Source organism: Panthera leo, chromosome B1, assembly GCF_018350215.1.
Source record: "Panthera leo isolate Ple1 chromosome B1, P.leo_Ple1_pat1.1, whole genome shotgun sequence".
NCBI classification, from domain to species: Eukaryota; Metazoa; Chordata; class Mammalia; order Carnivora; family Felidae; genus Panthera; species Panthera leo.
The window spans coordinates 148,693,184-148,699,918 of NC_056682.1; positions in this window are offsets into that span (position 1 = coordinate 148,693,184).

Below are 6,735 nucleotides of genomic sequence, written 5' to 3' on the forward strand. Positions count from 1 at the left end.
GCTGGTGACTGGAGGCTACTACAAAATGGCACCAGGTAAAAGATTTTATGCATTCTTGGCCAAAAAACTGAAAAACAGGGACCATGCAAAACTTTAGAAGTGCGATGTGAAGCAGCCGTGGCTTCGGCACTGTGGAGTTTGGTGGTGGGTTGTGGTGGTTCTTTTACAGCAAACAACACTCCCAAAAATGTGTCCATGAAACCACACTCCATTAGTATGCAATGGGAACGAAACTGGGAAAAGAAAAGAAACGGTTTTATATTAAGCCCAAGTTCTAACGAGTATGAATTCTTACTAATAATTATGATGCCATATGCTCTGTTCCACTTTCAGACCACAAACACTCCTCATTTAAGACAATGTCCAAAAAGAATAACATCTGTTATTCTTGTATAGTTCTGTATAGAACCTGTATACTTGTATTCTTGTATTCTTGTATACTTGTATAGAACCTGTATAGTTCTGAGGGTCAAATAACTTGCATTGATAAGCATGCTCCACTTACATCACCTTGTCAGAGATCTGTGAAAGGTTTTAACAGACCTGATAAATCAAGACCATATTTTAACTCAGCAATCCATGGTAGATTTTTCTTCGGAGAGCAAATGAATTATCTATAAAACAGAAGTTACAGTTTTTATAGCAGTGTCTTTACTAAGAGTTTCTATGTCCCAAGCACTATGGGGGTTTCAAAATTCCTGGGAACAAATTTGGTAAGAGCAAATGTGAACAGCGTAGGGAGCAATGGTTCCTGTGGATGCCTATGGCGTGTGAGTTTTGGGGGTTGGGCTGATAAAAGAAGACAGTAAAGGGGCGCCTGGGGGGCTCAGTCGGTTGAGTGTCAGACTTCGGCTCAGGTCATGATCTCGCGCTTGGTGAGTTGGAGCCCCGCATCAGTTTCTGTGCTGACAGCTCAGAGCCTGGAGCTGCTTCGGATTCTGTGTCTCCCTCTCTCTCTGGCCCTCCCCCCGTTCATGCTCTGTCTCTCTCTGTCTCAAAAATAACTAAATGTTAAAAATTTTTTTTTTTTTTAAGAAAGAAGACAATAAGAAAACCAGAGAAGGGGAAGAATTCAAACACACACTGACACTTTAGTTGCAAATATAGGTACATAGTAGCAATACTGGGTGTCCCACGGAGCTTTCTGAGACAACACAATGGAAAACATAAAACATAATTTCTAGGAACTGTCCTCTAAAGCAAAGGAGATGTAGCATCATTGAGGGGGAAGCCAGCTATGGTTGGCAGTTCCATGGGAATAAAGTTATTCCTGTTGTGGACAAAACTGAGCATAACTGCATCTGGTTTATTAAAAATTCAGTAAAATAGCTCATTTCTGTCTAGGCACTGCTCAGAGGCCATATTCATTGCTCCAGCCTATCCTGCTATTGTATTAGGAAGTGAACACAGGAGAAATAATAAGTTCATACTTGCATTAGTGCTGACTACCACTGGAGCATGGTACTAAGTGTTTCACAAATGCTTTTTGAAATTTGCACATCGTCTTTATGAATTTAGCTCAGTATTATCCCCTTTTTACATAAGACATGACTGAAATACAAAGATAGTATGTAGCTTCCCCAATGTCCAATAGAACTGGTATTTGAATCTAGTCAATTCTGCTTTGCTACACAACCCTACCTCATCCTAACCAAAGTTAGTGCTTCATAAATTATAAAATTGGCACTGGAAAAATTAAAAATGCTTCCAGGCTCTCCTGATAGAAAGGGGCAGAGACTAGGTTAGAAAGTATCTTCAGTTCTGACTTTCAGCCCAAAATCTCTAACATGATTGGCTGAAAATGGTGCAGACCAGATAGTGAAGGGGATTTAAAACTAAAGTCATGATACAACAAAACAGAGGTAATTACATCCTGGACAAAGGACACACAGACAATGTGCATAAGGTGAGGGTTTGAGTTGTAATTCACCAATCTACACTTTCTATACTTCTCCCTTCACAGATATTTGGTGTAGTCTGGCTGTCCCAGAGAGTTACAGCTCTTCAGGAAAAGTTAAAAATGATACCAAGAAGAGCAAATACACGAGCCACCTATATTTACCGAAATTTGAATCACCATTCCATATTTACTTCTTGATGGAATGTCTTTATTTTCTGAGTACATTCAGATATTTATAGGGTGTATATTCAACTTTCTATGTCAATTAAAATACTGTATATCCAGATAACATGACATTAAGCTCTTTATTTCTTTAGATATATACAAACCCAAAAGGGTCTCCCAGATCTCAAGCTAATCTGATCTTTGGAAAGTTCAATAACTACAACGTATAAGATCACTTTAATTTTATCAAAAGTGAAATGAAAATGTCATTATTACACCCTATAAAAGAAATATATATATATATAATTTCATGAAGGTAAAATAAAAGCAACCATTTGTTTTGCATTTCAAAGAGTCATAAAGCAAACATCTTAGACTAGTTGTTCTTTCATATGTTTACCTCATCTAGTTATGAAAGTCAAGACTCCTAAAAGTATTAACAATACAACTTCTTCAAAAGCAGTAAATGATAGCAATTATTTGCAAGAGCAAGTTGAATAAAAATCTACAAGGTAAGTGGTTAAGAGGGAGCAGAAAACTTTTCTAAAAACTTATTCAGCTATGAAATTATAATTTCTAAAGATATTTTAAAAAATTGGTTATATAGGATTTTTGACAAAGTTGTTGATGTATATCCAAAGAACTACTTCTCAATCTAAAATAGGCATTACTAAATATTCATTTTTTAAAAAACCTTATACCAAGTGATGTATTCAACAGAGACTCTTGCCCAACCACACACTTTCTCAGGCTGAGGATGAACAAGGTTCTGATACAGGGCGGGTGTCTCCAGCACTGTAGAGATTAGAGAAGGAGAAATGATGGGCAAAGGTTGATATTGAAGTGCAAATTACATGTAAACAGAAAATATCATTTCTATGTTTTGCTGAGACAGCTGTAAGGTCTCAGGCCAAAGGCTCATTTCCTTAAGAGAGCTTTTGTTTCTTTTTTCAGGAAATGGAAACCACAGACAGAAGTATGGACAGTGGAAGCAGCTGCTCACCTTTCCCAGGCCTGAAGGAGTAAAGAGCCAACCTGTGTTTCCACTGGCTTCTCTCCCCCACTTGGAGTAAGAGGAGGGAATGTCTTCAACTCAATACCTTAGCATTATGACGTTAATCCCAAGAGTGGGATTACCCACCTTGTATTTTTGTGAGTCAGACTGTATGTGCCTTGGACTGGTTCCCAGGAAAGCAGCTCTCTTGTCTTCCATTTCTTCCTAGAGAGGAGTGCGTGAGTGTGTGTGTGTGTGTGTGTGTGTGTGTTGAAGTTGGGTGGGGTGGAGTGCGGCTAGATGTGAAAGAGACTGGAAATCAGGTAGTAGGTTTTATTTCCTTCTCAGGAGCAAGGGAAAGCCAGGATCATGTACAAAAACCATGGTTATCAAACACGGCTTTTCTCTTTGGCAACTAAGAAACTAAACACTCCTGGAGCACCCAAGATTATAACCTTTGGTGCTGAGACATTCACTTTCCATTGTTCTGTAAAATCACTTTTACTAACAATGAAAAAGAAAAAAAAATATGTATCCATACACACAGCCCCAACCTTGTCTTGCTTAATTAAACAAACTTCCCTTTCTTGAGGAAGAAGAGAATATATTTGATTGGTGGCAGTTATATATGAGAATTTACTTTTGTGCTCACTTTCGTTTCAGTGGAGTATACCCCACAAGCAACACGTAAGTTGAAGAATTTGAACTCGTTCATCTTCCAGATACTGAAGTTCATGATCTCATTGCTGTACTATGGTCTCATTGAAGGATGATTACTTGGACTTTGGGCCAAATTAACGATTAGAGGTAAAATAAGTGTGAGGTTAATTACATGCTAGTATTTATCAAACACAATTTTCTAAATAAAATTAATCTACTTCTTATATCTAAGACTAAAAACTCCTATTAATATATCATATAACTATGTTTATTAACATAAATCTAAAAGCCTTTCATTCATCAAAACATTTAGCAAGTGCATTCAAAGGGTTGCTAGTCTATAGCACCAGCAAATATATTTCTTTATGTTGTGCACTCTACAATTCCAGGTCATTCATATTACAGTGCACAACGTGGTGTACTTGAAAGACAATTCATTTATGAATAGGAATAAGCTCTAGGTTTTGCCATCGAAGGAGTTTGAACTAGGGTTAAACAAGTGAACTCTTGCTTTTGAAGACATCTAAAGAAAGAAGGTCCAGATTCTGCCAGCCCACTTTTGGATATTTTCATTTAGTTTTCAATGTCAATAATTTTTGTTTCTTGTAGACATTTCTTTATTTTTTTTAATTTTTTAACTTTTTTTATTTTGAGAGACAGAGCACGTGCAGGGAAGAGGGGCAGAGGGAAAGAGAGAGAGAGAATCTTAAGCAGGTTCCATGCTCAACATGGACTCTCATGCAGGACTTGATCTCACGACATGACCTGAGCTGAGATCAAGACCCCTGTGCTTAACCAACTGAGCTACCCAAGCACCCCATATTTCTTGTGGATATTTCTTTACCCAATAATGACCCTTCATTACTGTCATCTTCTTCCTCATTAAAGATGACTGAGGCATACAGGGATGTCAATATTCAGATGAGGGAAGAAGGAAATGAGGAGAAAGCATTTTGGTGACATATGTCCGTGTAACCTGCCTTCACAGAGGGAAGTAGATTCATCTCCACCCTAGTCCCTGCCTTCTTAGGTAGATGAGCTATGATGACACAAGGAATTTCAAGGAAATGACTCTTAGCATTTTTTCTATCACAGAAAGAGAGAGATGGCCCTTTGCTCAATAATTTGTAGGGAAGCAAAAGTTGCTAAAAGGATTGGGTTCTCCTTTGGACTCACACATTCCTAAGTAGTGTAACAGAAAAATATGCATGCAGAAACCACTGGTATAAAAACAATGACATTTGGAGAACATAGATAGATATTAGGATAGTAAATTGCACACTCGTATAAGGAAAATAAAAACAAATGTCCTCAAAGTGTAGAAGGGAACTAGAAAAACATCATAATGTGAGGAAAAACTGTCATCTCTTTTGCCTTGAGTTAAATATCACAAAAATATCATTTCGGGTTTCAACATTTCTTCCCACTTTCCATTTTTGAACTTGCTCTTTAAAAAAATTAGAACATTTATTCAGTATTACTAGGTTCATAATCTGGGGCTACTATTTTTATAAACATACAGTAAGATATACCATGCACTGTGGTCATTATAAGACTGTGGTGAAAATTTAGAGACCCTTTTCCATACCAATGCAAATATAAAAAGAAAGTATGTATTCAGCATTTCTTTGTATTTGCCTTGCATATGCTATTTTTTTAATTTTATTTTTTATTTTTTAAAATTTACATCCAAATTAGTCAGCATATAGTGAAACAATGATTTCAGGAGTAGATTCCTTAATGTCCCTTACCCATATAGCCCATCCCCCCTCCCACAACCCCTCCAGCAACCCTCAGTTTGTTCTCCATATTTATGAGTCTCTTCTGTTTTGTCCCCCTCCCTGTTTTTATATTATTTTTGTTTCCCTTGCCTTATGTTCATCTGTTGTGTCTCTTAAAGTCCTCATAGGAGTGAAGTCATATGATTTTTGTCTTTCTCTGACTAATTTCACTTAGCATAATACCACCCAGTTCCATCCACATAGCTGCTATTTTCAAAAGCATAAGACACATTCTCTGTCTTCACGGAACTTATCTTCTTATAAGATAATAAAAAAAACTAAAATTTATTAATAAATGCCAAGCTTTTATACATAGGCAAATTGCATGCCACAAAAAATGACAACTTTGGGAAATATTTGTTCTATTTATGGAAGAAAAATGGTTACTGTCCTTGACATATACAGAGTTTTAAAATGACAAGAACATAAATATTTTAATAGAAAAATTGGAACAGATTAATAATAGTTTACCCACCCTATTAAAAGCAACATTAAATCGAGATAGTATAAAAAAGTCAAGCTCTGATATAATTTTAAAAATGTCAATTAAAACAATGAGATAACTGATCATTTTTGAATGTAAGATTATAAAGTACCATAAAGTTTTTCCAAGTCACTAGAATGAGTAAAAGGTCCATTGGTATTCTGTTGATGAGAATTTAAACTGATAGAGACTTTACAATTACATACTTTTGATTAGAAATTCTGCTTCTAAAAATTTTTCTGAAGAAATAATTTTACTTAATAGTGAAATTCAGCATAAAACTGTTATATATAATATAATTTTATTTTGGGGGTAAAATGTGCAAAACTTTTAGAATGTTCTTTAAATGCCCAAATATTAATAGTTGTTTCTGTAAGTGAAATTTAGAACAAATTTAAATTCATGTTTCTTATATCTTCTAGAATTATTTTACAATATGCCTCTTTATTTTTATAAACAGAAAAAAGCAAATATTTTATTTATTATTTTATTATCACTTTTAAGAGAAAGAGAGAAAATGCAAGCAGCAGGGCACAGAGGGAGAGGGAGAGAGAGAATACTAAGCAAGCTCTATGCCCATTACAGAACCCGACCCAGAACCGACACCAGACTTGATCTCACGACTTTGAGGTCATGACCTGAGCTGAAATCAAGAGTCAGATGCTTAACCGACTGATCCACCCAGGCACCCTGCAAAAAGCAAATATTTTAAAATGTTAAGTTCCTCTCAAATTTTTTTCTCACCTGCCAT